This window comes from Phyllobates terribilis, unplaced genomic scaffold, assembly GCF_046119375.1.
Source record: "Phyllobates terribilis strain yellow unplaced genomic scaffold, ASM4611937v1 Scaffold_8__6_contigs__length_399053987, whole genome shotgun sequence".
Lineage (NCBI taxonomy): Eukaryota > Metazoa > Chordata > Amphibia > Anura > Dendrobatidae > Phyllobates > Phyllobates terribilis.
Window position 1 is genome coordinate 161646598 of NW_027362768.1, and position 15312 is coordinate 161661909.

The window sequence follows — 15312 nt, forward strand, 5'->3', positions numbered from 1 at the left end:
GTTCCCATCGATTTGGGCAATCACTGTAATGCCACAACCACCATGGCTGTGGCATTACAGTGAGTGGCAGACAATCCCTGCATGATTGGTGCTCTAAATAGCGCCAGACATGCAGGACACGCTTTTGGTGCACGAACAGTTATTGAACATAACCTCGAACAGCCGAATTTTTTGCAAATCGTTCGGGTTCGTCGAACAACTCGAACACCGCCCAAAACAGCTCGAATTTGAGATTGGCGAACAGTTCTAGTCGAACACCGCTCATCTCTAGTTACAAGTAGCCCACGTCCCTGAGTATACCGTGTGGTGCTCACCCGTATGGCTGGTGACTTGGGGCCTTCTGTTAGCCTCCGCTCCTGGATGGCGGCGCTGGTCCCTTCTCTGTGACTGAGCCTCCGGGCTTCTATGGCCAGAGGACCTGGAATCCCCTGCCGGCTGGTTTCTGCTGCTGGGTGTATATCAGTCCCCACAGCCTCGGACTCCTGTGTCCGGCTTTAGTATCTTCGTCCAGGGCGAACTCTGCTCAGCTCCAGCCCCTGGACTTCAGCTACTGCTCCTACAGAGCTCCTAGTTCTTCCTTTCCCTCTCCAGACTCTGACTGACTAATCCCGCCCCAGACCCAGTTTATAAGGGCAGATTCCTCCCCTCCCAGGTCTGGGCGGACCGTGTTGCATGTTTAGGGATCCTGACCAGAGAAACCTCCCACTTGCTCTCAGACATAATATCTCTATTACTGCGGCAACCAGACCCCTGGGGTGTCGCAGAAGCAGCGCCGGTGCAGGAGGCAAGTATGCTTTTTTATTTTACTAGAAATATTAGAGACATTAAAAAGGGGTAGTCTCATAATGGACAACCCCTTTAACATTTAGGATCAATAAATGCAACATTTGGCAATCACCATTTTACGATATTTCTTATTTTATAGATGCTGTTCCTGAAAGAGGTATTCTGGGCGCCCTACAGATGCAGCCATGACTGATATGATGGATATGTCTTCAAACGAGACCTGATGGATCACATTCCCTTTTAAAAGGGATCTGAAAGGTTTCTGGGTATATTAGTTTTTGATGACAATAATCACGTTGCAGTCTAAACTTTTCTTGCTGTCAAAGCACAATAGCATGGCACAAAATGCAGATATGAATAGGGCCTAAAGTCAATGATTAAGGTAATAAAATTGGTGCTGCATATGGGCCCCTCACACTAGGCAAGCAAGGCTACAAATGTATAGTGTCTTCCAAGGGAAATAAATGGAAGCATTTGGCTATATCAACTTGATCACTGTTTTAGATAATAAAACATTGTGATGCGAAAACTAACTAGCCTTCAATTTTTTTTCTTTCGGGTCTTCGTTGTTAAAAGCTGAAATAGGGACATTTCATTAGAAAACCATTTCTACTGCAACTAATACTGTTCATGTCCATTGGTACACAAGCATTTACTTTTCTGATGGCAGATTTAAAATCTATTTAGTTTATCAGTAATGAAGGAGACGCTAGTACTATTCCTGTTGTAAACCATTTTAATGTAGCATACAATATTTTAACTGTTTGATTATATAACGTAATTACCTCTGATCTAAATCCACAGTAACTTACAGGATGTGGTACTTCTTCACTATCTAAGAGATTCAATTCTGAGCCAACCTTAAAAATAATGTGAACATACAGGTCTGGCCAAGAACAGCTTTTAAAATGTTTGAAAAATCTGATATTTTAGCATTTTCCCCAAAGATAAAAAGCCACAGTTAGCATTCCATTATGCACAGTAAAATGTGCTACCTTATTGAGATTTTTTCTGCTATTGCTCTTGTAAGTGCAGCAAATCATATTTGTACTTTGCTTGCAGATGGAAATGTAGCAGGAAAGGCATTATTGGGGAGAGAGGAACGCTGGTTAGAGATGTAATTGTGAGTGCTCGGTTTGAAGTCGGCCCCTCACTTTCGCTGGAGAGCCATTAATAAAGTAGCAGTACTGCGGCTGATATAATTGGATCTAAACATGAGGCAGCAATGGACGCAGAAATTCACAAAGAGATGAAAACATCTGGTGCCACCATCCTGCTCCTTCTGTACCCCCTTCTAAGCATCCATGCTTTTCTCTTGTAAGTTTTAGAAGCAGCAAGCTCATTTGGAATTGTTACTTTTGTAACAAAACAGATCCAGAGCATAATTGACTGCAATAACGGGCTCACATTTTTCCTCGGAGAAAAAGCCAGCTGTAATTTGCTAGTATAATGAGCAGGTTGGAGCAGCAGAAATGCTATGTTTTTCATTCAGATTCATTTTCATAAGCTATGTGGCTCTTTACAGTCCCAAACCCCACTTAGTGCTATTTATTGAATTAACAATCGCATGAAATTGCTCAGTAGCTTCAGTGTTTGGGGCGGAATTTTTTTTTAAACCATTGTTGATTTGATATTGTAGTGGTAGCTTGGTATAATTTCTGCCATCCAGACCCTGGTGGAGGAAGGTGAAGTGTCAACAGTAACCACTAAACCCCATTTTAATTGCAATGTACAAAGTCCTTCTATATTATAGCTCTTACGAGAATAGTTTCTTTGCTTTGAAGTACATTGCACAAGTTTTCCACTTATTTTTAGACTACATACTCTTAGGACGCAGTCAGAAGGCCGTATAAATCGGGCCAAGGTTGGAACACAGTGCAAGGACTGGCCAGCAGCCCTCCTGACCTGAGTGTGACAGCTTCATGTATTTTTATGCAGCTGTCACTCTCGCGTAGGGAGTTCAAGCACTTCGTTCCGATCTCATTCCGATTTATACAGCCGTCTGACTGCGCCCTTAGAAAAATAAATGGATCAGGGGGGTATAAAAGGTCCTGCTGCTGGAATACCCATAGATGTCTTATATTAACAAGGGTTAACCTCTATTCCAAAAAAATGGCACTGTGGGGAAGCATTGTACGGACATCTATTTTTTTTTTGTATGGACACCAGTAGACCCTCTTGACACAGGATGATTCTTTTGCACTTTGTTTTTTTCTTTCCCTTCTTCCAAGTGCCATAACTTTTTTTTTATTTTTCTGTGGATATATAGCATCCTCAGGGCTTGTATTTTTGGGACAAGTTGTTGTTTTGAATGACACCATCCATTTTGTGGGGTGAAATACTGTAAAAAAAAATTCAATTCCACAATTGTTTTTCGAGTTTTGTTTCTAAGGTGTTCATTTCGCAGTAACAAGTGGCAGCATGATTCTCCAGGTCAGTATGATTATAGTGATACCAAACTTCCATACAGTTTATACAGAGTGGTTCACGGAAAATATCGGAGACATGTCCAATTCTAAGCGTCTGAGCAAAATCGGCAATACAAGTCTATGGGTCCGTGAAAAATTAGACCGATTTTCACAGATCGTCAGAAAGGATAAATTGGAGAAACTTTTTTTTTTGTCTCCATGTAAGAGAAAAACTGATGACACTTGGACCACACTCTGATCAAACTCTGTTCAAAATAATCATTCAAATTTTCTTGTACATAGAAAATACTGACGTCTGAATGACGGCTAACGCAATAAATTTTCAACCATCAACACATGGGGGAACTTTGAAGTTTATTGCAGATGAAAAGAGGGATTTGGAGCTTAATGAAAGAAAATAACATAAATACAATCTTAATGATGATATAATATAAAATTTTAAAAAAAAGGAATTTTGTCCCTTCTTAGATTTATGTAGATTTTAAAGATCAGTATTTTTCAGTATTTATTGCCCCCTACGAAATAGCCCCTATATTAATGTACTATATGGTTTTTACACAGCTTGAAAAAAAAGTAATAACACAGACGGACTCAATCTAATTTCGCAAACAGCTGTCTCGTCACCTAAGATACTTAGGCGACATTACAAAGAGTTTCATTTTCACCCTGGCACAGGCTCCCCACGCACGTCACCATACATTCTGTCTTTTATTAATCCCTGTCCACCCATCCATACCTGGGCCTGCTACAGAATCTTTAAGCATTTCAGAATTTCCTCCTTCCAAACCATCAGCATGTTACTTGTCAAACTGCATGAGCCAAATTGAAATAGTCCTGTCAGTAACATTAAATCAAACTTTAATGCAGTGTCCGTGAGCTGCAGCCAAGAATTGTATATTGTCTCTTTCTCCATTTCCTTTCTCATTCTCGGAGAATGATCGGAAACCGGGCTTGCAGAGCAAATAAACCTGCTCAGGGGATACAGCGCAGGCAGCTATCAAGGAGTTGGCTATAATGTTAGCTTATTAAGATTAACATTTTCTTTTCTTTTTTATTAAATTTCAATGTAACTAAAAAGCTTAAAGCCCTTTTATACCAAGATCACATGACAAATATAGTCAGAAAATAATTTAATGGAACCTGAGAGATGATACATGCTGCCCGATCCATGGGCAGCATGTATTAGACACGGGCTGTATTATATCGGCCAGGTATGTCTGACTCTGAAACAAAACAAAAGTTGCCAGAGACTGAGCCACATGGGAGCCTAGTTAGACAGGCTGCATACACAGAGCACATACATACAGTTGAAACCAGAAGTTTACATACAGTATATAAAATGCATGTTTTTCTCAATATCTGACATGAAATCAGAATAAACCTTTCCCATTTTAGGTATATTAGGATTACCATAATTTTTAATATTTGTCAAATGCCAGAATAATGAGAGAGAGAATATTTTAAGGAATTTTTATTACTTACTGCAAAGTCAAAAGTTGACATACATTTCAGTAGTATTTGGTACCATTGCCCTTAAACTGAATGACTTGGGTCAAACATTTGGGATATCCTTCCACAAGCTTCTCACAATAATTGGTCAGAATTTGGGCCCAGTCCTCCTGACAAAACTGGTGTAACTGATCCAGGTTTGTAGGTCGATTTTCTCACACCTGTCTTTTCAGCTTTGTCCATAAATTTTCAATAGGATTGAGATCAGGGCTTTGTGATGGCCACTCCAAAACATTGACATTGTTATCCTTAAGCCACTTTGTTACCATTTTGGCAGTATGCTTTGGGTCATTGTCCATTTGGAAGACCCATTTCCGCCCAAGCTTTAACTTCCAGGCTGATGTCTTGAGATGTTGCTTCAATATTGCCACATAATATTCTTTTCTCATGATGCCATCTATTTTGTGAAGTGCACCAGTCCCTCCTGCAGCAAAACAACCCCACAACATGATGCTGCCACCCACGTGTTTCACAGTTAGGATGGTGTTCTTATGCTTCCAAGCTTCTTCCTTTTTCCTCCAAACGTAACGATGGTCATTATGCCCAAAATGTTAAATTTTAGTTTCATCAGACCACAGGACATGTCTCCAAAAATTAAGGTCTTTGTTCCTGTGTGCATTTGCAAACATTAATCTGTCTGTTTTGTTTCTTTTGGAGTACTGGTTTCTTCCTGGGAGAGTGGCCTTTCAGCTCATGTTGATATAGTACTCATTTCACTGTGGTTATTGACACAGTCTTACCAGCTTTTGCCATCATCTTCACAAGATCTTTTGTTTTTGTCCTTGGGATTGATATGCACATGTCGGACCAAAGCATGTTCATCTCTGGGACACAGAACCCGTCTCCTTCCTCAGCGGTGTGATGGCTGGACATTCCCATCTTGTTTGGCACCTTCAGGTATCTTGAAATTGTACCCAAGGGTGAGCCAGACTTGTGCAAGTCCACAATTCTCTTCCTGATATCTTGGCTGATTTCTTTAGACTTTTCCATGATGCTAAACAAAGAAGCAGTGTGTTTCAGGTGTGCATTAAAATACATCCACATGTGTGTCTCTAATTAACTGAGATGTTGCCAAAAAAACTATCAGAGGCTTCCAAACACATGGCATCATCATATAGGCAGTCCAGAATTGTTTAAAGGAATAGTAATCTTAGTGTATGTAAACTTTTGACTTTGTAGTAAGTAATCAAAATGCCTTAAAACATTCTCTCTCTCTCTCATTATTCTGGCATTTGGCAAGTATTAAAAATTATGGTAATCCTAATTGACCTAAAACAGGAAAGGTTTATTCTGATTTCATGTCAGATATTGAAAAAAACATGAATATGTGTCTTTTTATATAGTGTATGTAAACTTCTGGTTTCAACTGTACATAGACATGCTGCATACACCGAGCAAATAAATACATACAGAAACGTGTATACACAGAGCACATACATACATAAAGACATGCAGCATACACAGAGCATATACATACCTAAAGACATGCCGTATACACAGAGCAAATACACACATACATACAGAGACATGGTACATACAAATATCATATACATAGAGATATGATGCAGTTTCTCCCCGCCTGCTGCCAGTGACTGATAGGTTTCTCCCTGCGTGCATGTATAGGGAAAGACCTGTCAATCCAGAGCAGTGGGAAAAGAGAAGCCGCCAGGGACCCACCTATCTGACTAGTATGTTGTGCAGCTCAGGCCCCAGCAGTTTGTAAAGTAAATTTTTCTCTGAAACATCGCAGCATTTCAGAGTCAAACCTGCCCGGCTGAGATCATACATCCAGTGACTGATACATGCTGAACATGGATCGGGAAGCATGTATCAGCTGTCAGAGTTATCTTACAAACCCACAGCTCCTGCTTTATTAACATAGTATCAAAGGTGTAAAAAAAAAAAAAAAAAGTCCATTTCAGGGTCACCATTGCGCTGTGCTGATCGACAGCAAGATAGAAACAATTTCAATTGGCCTCAATTAGGGAAAAAACAAGCTTGCTTGTATGGGCAGTGACAAACATGAAAGACAGGTGGACAGCAAATGGCTTCAGACTTATGTTTCCAAGTGTTGTTACCCACAACAGAATTACTGAGTGTTTGTTTATTTCCCCTTCAACCTCCTTTACTTCACCCCTGGGCCAATTCCTTGCTAGCAGTGCAATTACTCTGGAGAAGAAAATCCTGCCATTAGACTGTAAATTACATGGGTCCAACCAAACTAATCTCTTTCTATCCAAAAGTCCCATAATAGCTGTTTTATTTGGCTTTATGGTACGCAACTCTTTGGTATGGTTGCCATTATGCTCACATCAGCTGGCACAAGATACATGAATTTTTATCTGTATGTTATTGCCATTAGGGACCATTAATGGAACCTGGCATCAACCACACGCAGCATAAAAGTTGGCATGGCTCTCAATAGAGCTATAATTTACTCCTGAATACAGCAATGTTTCAGAGAATTCAAGGTTTTAAAACGAGACGGGCAACGGGAAAAGTGTCCCATGGCTAGTAATCCTCATACACAAATAGGGAGAGATCAGTCAATCAAGCTGATTTTGGTGATGAGAAGCCACCTAGGGGACACTTTTCCGCTTCATCTTTTCTGAGCATCTCAAAACAATGTTCTCTTCTCTGGATAATTGGTAGCATGAAACTACATGTTCCATTTAAACATTACCAACCAGATAAGAATTTCGAGTATGATACATGTTATACATTTACGTAGGTGATAGTAATCACAATTCCATGCAATGACAACTGCATAAAGAGAAGGAGGAATTACATTTACAACACCTACCTTACATGGACAACATAGATGAGCTTTAAGGATACACAATGTTCTTAGGTGTTAATCCTGTATTAAGAAAAAACAGGTTGTAACAAGGGCAATCACTTCATCCATACATAAAGATACATTGCATGAATCTGCAACCAGATTTCACAACAGAAACGGCAAACATTATAAAAGGGAATTTGTCACCATGTTTTTCTACATATATATAGAAGGAGTGGTGCAGCTATATAGGTACTTGTCATCCAATATAAATGATACCTTTTTGTAGTGATCCGATGTGCAAGTCATAGAAAATCTCATTTGGAAGCCATATGCAAATCAGTCTGCAAGTGCATTGGGGTGTACCAATGCACTCTGAAGAAGCAGTCCAAGTGCACTGACACCCCAGTGTACTTCCAGCATTTATCCAGCAGGATATTATGCAGGAGATTTGAAATGTTTGACCAATGCTAAAGGGGTAGGAGTCATTGATCTGAAAATCAGTTGCTACTTCATCAATGTGATTTTGCAATTCCTCTGCAAGAATAACACGTAAACAATAAAATATTGTTATTCACACACAAATCATTGTTCCATCTACCTTCCCGAGGAATCATATAATGTACAATCTCAATATCTACTATGTGTTAATGTACACAGTCCAGCAGATTCCAAACAAGGTCAGCAAAACGAATCCAATGAGGTTATCAAATAAATAATTTTCTTCACCAAAAATCTTGAAAGGCTGTTAATAATAATAATAATAATTTTTATTTTTATAGCGCCAACATATTCCGCAGCACTTTACAATTTTAGGGGGGACTTATACAAACAATACAGAATAAGCATATCTCATACCGAAAGGAGTGAGGGCCCTGCTCACAAGCTTACAGTCTATGAGGAAATGGGGGAGACACAAAAGGTAAAATGTACATATATTGTATAATGCTGCCTTGATATACTAAATAGGATAAATAATAATACATGGACTGGTCGCCAGCCAGTATGTGTACAGTCCTGACAGAGGCTATTAAGTGCATGGTTGGTATGAACCTGAAATTGAAGAAGATTTTAATATGGGGGAGAACTGGGATGGACAGATAGTGTGTTGAGGCAATACGCCAGTCTAATGGGTTTTTAGGGTCCGCTTGAAACTGTGGGTATTGGGAATTAATCGAACTGTCCTGGGTAGTGAATTCCAAAGAATTGGCGCAGCACGCGGGAAATCTTGGAGACAGGAGTGGGAAGTTCAGATTATGGAGGATTTTAGTTTTAAGTCATTTGCAGAACGGAGGGCACGTGTAGGGGGGTAGACTGAGACAAGGGAGGAGATGTGGGGGGTACTGAAGCATGGAGCGCTTTGTGGGTAAGCGTGAGAAGTTTAAATTGAACTCTATATTGGATGGGCAACCAATGCAATGACTGGCACAGGGAAGAGGCATCGGTGTAGCGGTTGGCGAGGAATATGATCCTGGCTACTGCATTAAGGACGGATTGGAGAGGGGAGAGTTTAGTAAGAGGGAGACCGATAAGTAGAGAGTTGCAGTAGTCCAGACGAGAATGAATAAGAGCTACAGTAAGAGTTTTTGCCGAGTCAAAGGTGAGAAAAGTCCTGATTCTTGAGATGTTTTTGAGGTGTAGATGACATGAACGAGGGTGAGATTTGATGTGAGGAGTGAAGGAAAGATCTGAATCAAAAATGACCCCAAGACAGCGGGCTTGTTGCTGGGGAGTAATGGTTGAGCCACAAACGGAAATGGCAATATCGGGCACAGGTAGGTTAGTGGAGGGAGGAAATACGAGTAGTTCAATTTTTTACAGATTCTGTTCTAGACACAGGGAGGACATAATGTTAAGACACAGCAGAAAGACAATCACTGGTCTTTTGTAGTAATGCAGGGGTGATGTCCGGAGCAGAGGTGTATAATTGGGTGTCATCAGCATAGAGATGGTACTGAAAACCAAATCTGCTGATTGTTTGTCCAATGGGAGTAATGTATAATTAGAAAAGAAGGGGGCCTAGGACTGATCCTTGAGGAACCCCGACAGTAAAGGGAAGGAGCGAGGAGGAGGAGCCGGCAAAAGACACAGAGAAGGAGCGGTCAGAGAGATAGGAGGAGAACCAGGACAGAACAGTGTCCTTGAGGCCAATAGTGCGGAGCATAGTGAGGAGGAGCTGGTGATCCACAGTGTTGAATGCTGCAGAGAGATCCAGGAGAATCAGCAGGGAGCAGTGACCATTAGATTTAGCTGTTAGTAGATCATTAGAGACTTTAGTGAGGACAGTTTCAATAGAGTGTAAAGAGCGGAAACCAGATTGTAAAGGGTCAAGAAGAGAGTTGTCTGAGAGATAGCGGATTAGACGGAAATGGACCAAGCATTTCAGGAGTTTAGAGATAAATGGAAGATTGGTTAATAGCTGCTATAAAGATATTTACAGTGTTTCGATCATAAAAAAATGCCTTTTTTACAATTTTTGTGCCCATGTATATGCTCATCTGTGTTGCTAACTAACAGGCAGGTAGTTGCAAACTACCAGCCTGTTGTGCCTGGTGCTGATCTCTGCAGGTACAAAGCGGTCACAGATCGCTCCTGCGGATTCTGGTTATGTCATATTGACAGAGAAGTGGCTTCTTTGTCACTCTGCTCTGTTGATGGGGCATGACTGCTGACGTCATGCTACCCGGAAGAAGAAGTGCTGCTCCATTGACATGGAGCAACTTAATCGGTAACTGATATAAGCTATAAGCCAGTGCCGAGTACAACAGGCAGGTAGTTAGCAAAAAAAAATAAAATCCTGCACAACCTCTTTAACTCATCAAGAAGCACTGCCTTAAAAAACACTAAAACAGACAAATCAAGGGGTCTGATAGGCAGTCATCCACAAGAGGACTTGAAAAGTGAAAAACTATAGGCCAAATATTTGAAGGTTTTCTAACATTTTATTATGTTTTGCAATGAAAATAACCTCATAACCTAGCATCAACATGAGGTTTATGAGGGATCTGTCCCATCAAACTAATTTAACCAGCAACTATGAGGAAGTAAGATTCAAACTGGATGTGGGTAAGGTGGGGGATGTGGTTTACCCATACTTTTGAAAGGTGTTTGATACGATGCAATATGAAAGTTGGGACTAGGGAAAATATGAGTAAATAGGCTAAAAACTGTCTCATTGATAAAAAATACATAGGGTTATTATCAAGGAACACATTTTAATTGGGTCACAATTAACAGTCAATATGTTCACTATTGACTGTTATTATTGTGCTCACACACTCACATGGGTAACAGAGAAGTGAAGGAACTACCAAAGAGAGAAGCCACACCTGTATCCAAATGGTCCCGGTATAGACTAGAAAAGGCCTTAGCCGCAACTCTAAATACACCTCCTCAGATCTGGCTTCCTAAAAGGCTGTTGAGGAGTTTCTTGTACCTCTTGAGGAACTAAAGGTGAGGCCGCAACACAAATCCTACAAAAGGTAGAGGAAAGCGTGCAGTGAGACATAAGAACCCAGAGTGAGAAACGAAAACATATTCACAAAGAATAGAGATAAATAGGGAGAACCAAAAAACAAACAGAATAAGTGAAATCTTCCAGACCCCCAAACGCGGAGAAGAAGGGTAAGATGCTGGGGAGGAAAACTCACAGATTTGCAGCAGGAAAAAACAACGAGCTTACCGGACAAGATACACCCCTAGCTGAGGAGCTGGAACTCAAAACACCAATCCATATGGGAGTATAGCCAGCAAGTGAGGTAAGTGAAAGGTGAACATTTTAAGCTCACCCCAAAATGTGATAGGACAAAGCCAAAAGGGAAAATGGAAAACACCTGGAGAGAAGCCAACCAAGAAAGGAAAACCAAGACAAAAGAAACCATCTTCATTTGGACAGAGATGAAAAGGACTGTAGCCCAGCAGAGGGAAACCAACCACGCAGCAAAAGGTCACCGGATCGAATCCCGAAATTGAGCCATAACATTGACCTTGCTTAGGGCATACAGAGTACAATTTCAAAATTTTGAGTTTCTTTCTAGAAAAAGGACATAGCTGAACTATAGTGGGTGCAAAGAAGAATGACCAAGGTTATTAAAGGAATGGATGGATGCAGTACCAAGACAGATTATGAAACTTGGGGTTAGGGCTCATGCAAATCATTCCAATCTTGGACAGCAATGCACTGACTAGCCACAGGTCTCCAGACCCGAGCGTGACAGCCACATTGAAATACATGAAGCTGTCATGTTCTGGTCGGGAGACTTGTGGCCAGTCCGCACATTGCGGTCTGAGATCAGTTCGATTTGCACAGACGTCTGAATGAGCCTTTATTCAGTTTAAAAAAAAAGATGGTTTAGGGGCAATCTACTCACAATGTACAAATATACAAATGTACAGTACAGTGATCTTTCTATTGATCAGTTACATCTAGGCCTGCAATGAGGACAAGGGGCCATTTGCCAAAGGAAATAACATTTCACCATCATTACTCTCTGTCACACGATGTTGAGATGGACGACTGAGCAAGTTTACAAACTGACTATATAAGCCTTTGTTTAGATTGGATTTTTACAGGTTATACTGTAGGTACTACATTTTGCGGATAGGACATTGATCCAGGGAATTTTTAGAGTAGGGAACAAATTTTCCCCTAATACCGGGTAAGCAGCATCAGCTATACTGCCATGTAACTGCAGAGACAGAACAGGGCAGAAAGATATTTCTATTGACTGCTCTACAGCAATCAGAATATCATTGTACAGAGACCTGACAGTGGAGAGACTGACTGAGAATGCATGAGAATGCACGGGTGGAAATACATTATGACATAAACTTTGAATACCAGTTTGTGCCATGCAATTTATGTAAATGTAATAACTGTTCACTGGATTTTTTGATCAGTAACATCATGATTTCTTTTTCATTTCGATTCTCAATCTGAGTTTAGAATTCTGTAGCTTTCCAGGTACCATACATCATTGTATTGTGGAAAACCAGATGATACTAAAACTGGACATACGGTAATATTTTTTCTCAGTGGGATTCACAAATAATTTCTATGGTGGCTGGCAGACTCCCTCCATTACCTGCCTTCATGATTTTCACTTGTTTGATTCACAAAAATAATAGTGTCTCGGATGGCGTCTGATACAGCTCTCAGCCACAGAGATAATATGCCAGTTTGGGCAACCCAAATGACATGTTCATGGAGTCAGAGGCGAGTTTTGCCTGCTCATTCCTTATCATCAGAACTGAGTGCACTGTCACTGTGCATTAAGAAGAATATTGCACATTAAGAAGAAACTTGTACTTGGCATACATCTGAATTGACAGGTGACGCATTCTCAGTAGAGCAGGGACTAGCTCAGTCCCTGAAAAGGACATCACTGATGACGCTTCGTTTCATGGTGGGAGCAGAGGCTGTGGCACTGACAGCAGCCACTGCCCCTGGATGACGTCCCGTTTGAGTATCCCAGTGTGACACCCCAGGGGTCTGGTTGCCACAGTGATAGAGATATTACGTCTGAGAGCAGGTGGGAGGTCTCTTGGTCAGGGATCCTATGCATGCCACACCTCCTGCCCAGTCCTGGGAGGGGAAGAACTTCCCCTATATAAACCTAGGGCTGAGGCAGGGTGAGTAAGTAGAGAAGAAGTAGAGACAGAGAAGCAGATATAGGAACAGAACATCAGGAGCTCTGTGGGAGCAGTGTTACAAGGAGTCAGGGGCTGGCAGCTGCAGAGCTCGCCCTGACTGAGAAGTATCACCGGACCCGGAGTCCGAGGCTGTGGGGACTAATCTCTACCCAGCAGCAGAAACCGACCGGCAGGGGATTGCAGGTCCTCTGGCCCAGAAACCCGAAGGCACGGTCACACGCGTGGGACCAGCACCGCCATCGTGGAGCGGAAGCCATTAGAAGGCCCCGAGTCACCGGCCATACGGGTGAGCACCACACGGTACACTCAGGGACGTGGGCTACTTATACCCGCCTCTAGCAAGGTAGCCAGAAGAGTACAGTCAGTTTGGGAGGCCTACAACTCCGCCTGGCCAGGGGAGATCCCATCTGCTCAAGGACTGACCAGGCCCCAATCGCTAGCCAGTACTCCGGGAGGGTCTATCTTTGTCACCAGTAAAGACCCTGAACTACACCGTACCGTCTCCGAGTGGTTCCTGCTACCCCCATCGTCTACGTCGGCTGCCCTGAGGCCATACCCCTCCCATTGGGGGTTATACTATCACGCTGCACCATCCTTCCACCGGCCTCAGCGGTCTGCCCTGCAGCGGCAGCTCCATAGCTGCATTCAACGGGTGGCGTAGTCATCCACCATCTACTGCTAATAGACTGCCACTTAGTCTGACTCCCTGGGCACGGACCGGGTCACCGCCACGAGACTACTACCCCCATCTGATCCGGCTCCGGGTAGGCTCCCGCGTGCGCAACGCTGCGCGACTCAGGCCCAGGGGCGCGTCAACTTTTGGCGTAGTCGGCAGGATTTCGTGCCCGCAAACACCGGGTACTGCGTGCCTGAAAAAGAGACTTTTAAAACTTACCATCCGTGAAGATTCCCGCCATCCGGCGCCATCTTCAGCCTTCTTCCCGCCATCCGTGAGGTTTTCCCGCCATCCGGCGCCATCTTCAGCCTTCTTCCCGCCATCCGTGGAGTTTTCCCGCCGTTGGCCGCCATCTTGAAGACGCCGCGCGGGAAGAAGAGGGGCGTGGACTCCGAAAGCGCGCGAGAACTGAAGCCCCGCCTCACGTCCGGACGTTGCGTAAGGTCCTGGAAGGAGCCCAGCAGACGCCGACGTCACAGGAGCGCGACGGAAGGTCCTCAACCCTGACGATCCACTGCGGAGCCGCGGCCTACGGAAGAGGATCGTCGCAAGGTAGGCCACGGTCCACTAGGGGGGAGAAGGATGTCGGATACGGAGGAGAGCTTCACCGCTCCAACCCCCGCCAGCGCCACCGCTGTGGCGGTCATGCCTTTCACCATGCCCTATATCCCGGGGGCAGCCTGGCTACCCCAGTACTCAGGGGAGTCACATACCCTGCAGGACTTTAGAGAAAAACTGGATAGCCTCTTCCAGGTGTACCCCCTCACAGAAGAGCAAAAAGTGAGCATCCTGGTGGCCCAATTAACCGGGGCAGCCCAAAGGGAGGTAAAGTCCTGGCCACCTGGGGGGAGGACTGTCGCAGGGATACTAACCCGGCTGAGGGACACCTTTGATACCCGCACCTCAGCCGAGATCAAGCTTAGATTCTACGGGTGCAAACAGCGGGCACATGAGAGTATAAGGGACTATGCCCTGAACCTACAAGAGGCCCTGAGGGCCATTAAGCAGACCGACCCTGACGGCGTGGGAGACGAGGACAGGCTGTTAACTGAACAATTTATAGAGGGTTTATATTGCAATGCCCACCGAACCCAGTTGCGGGCAATGGCCTTACAGGACCCTCATCTGGGATTTGCACAGTTCAAGGACAGAGCCATCCGGGTGCTCCGAGAACCGGCACCAGGTGGCGTTGTGACCCACAGACGCCCCACTACCACTTACCACCAGGAGGTGGCGCCCTTGTCGGCAGGGCCTGTGGGAGCTGATGCGCAGGCTTTGAACAATGACTCGGCTCCAGACCTGCACCATCAGGTCCAAGAGCTAGCTAAAAGCGTTGCTGCGCTAACCCGAACTGTGCAGTCTTTACAGGTTTCCACTCCAGGGAAGATCCAGCTGGCATCCGGACCGGAGGACATCCCGTGGCGTCGACCAAGGAGGACCCCACCGGCCAGAGGAAGACCCAGCGACCGATACAACGAGGA

At 43.6% G+C, this 15312-nt stretch overlaps 1 protein-coding gene across 1 annotated transcript in view; it reads right to left on the reverse strand.

Moving 5' to 3' along the window:
- Nucleotides 1-15312, reverse strand: part of PTPRF (protein tyrosine phosphatase receptor type F) — a 1261345-nt gene that overhangs the window by 897625 nt on the left and 348408 nt on the right. Inside the window, exon 2 of the mRNA XM_073643643.1 lies at nt 7528-7584. The gene's annotated coding sequence lies outside the window, so the exon portion shown is untranslated. The remainder of the gene's footprint in view (nt 1-7527; nt 7585-15312) is intronic.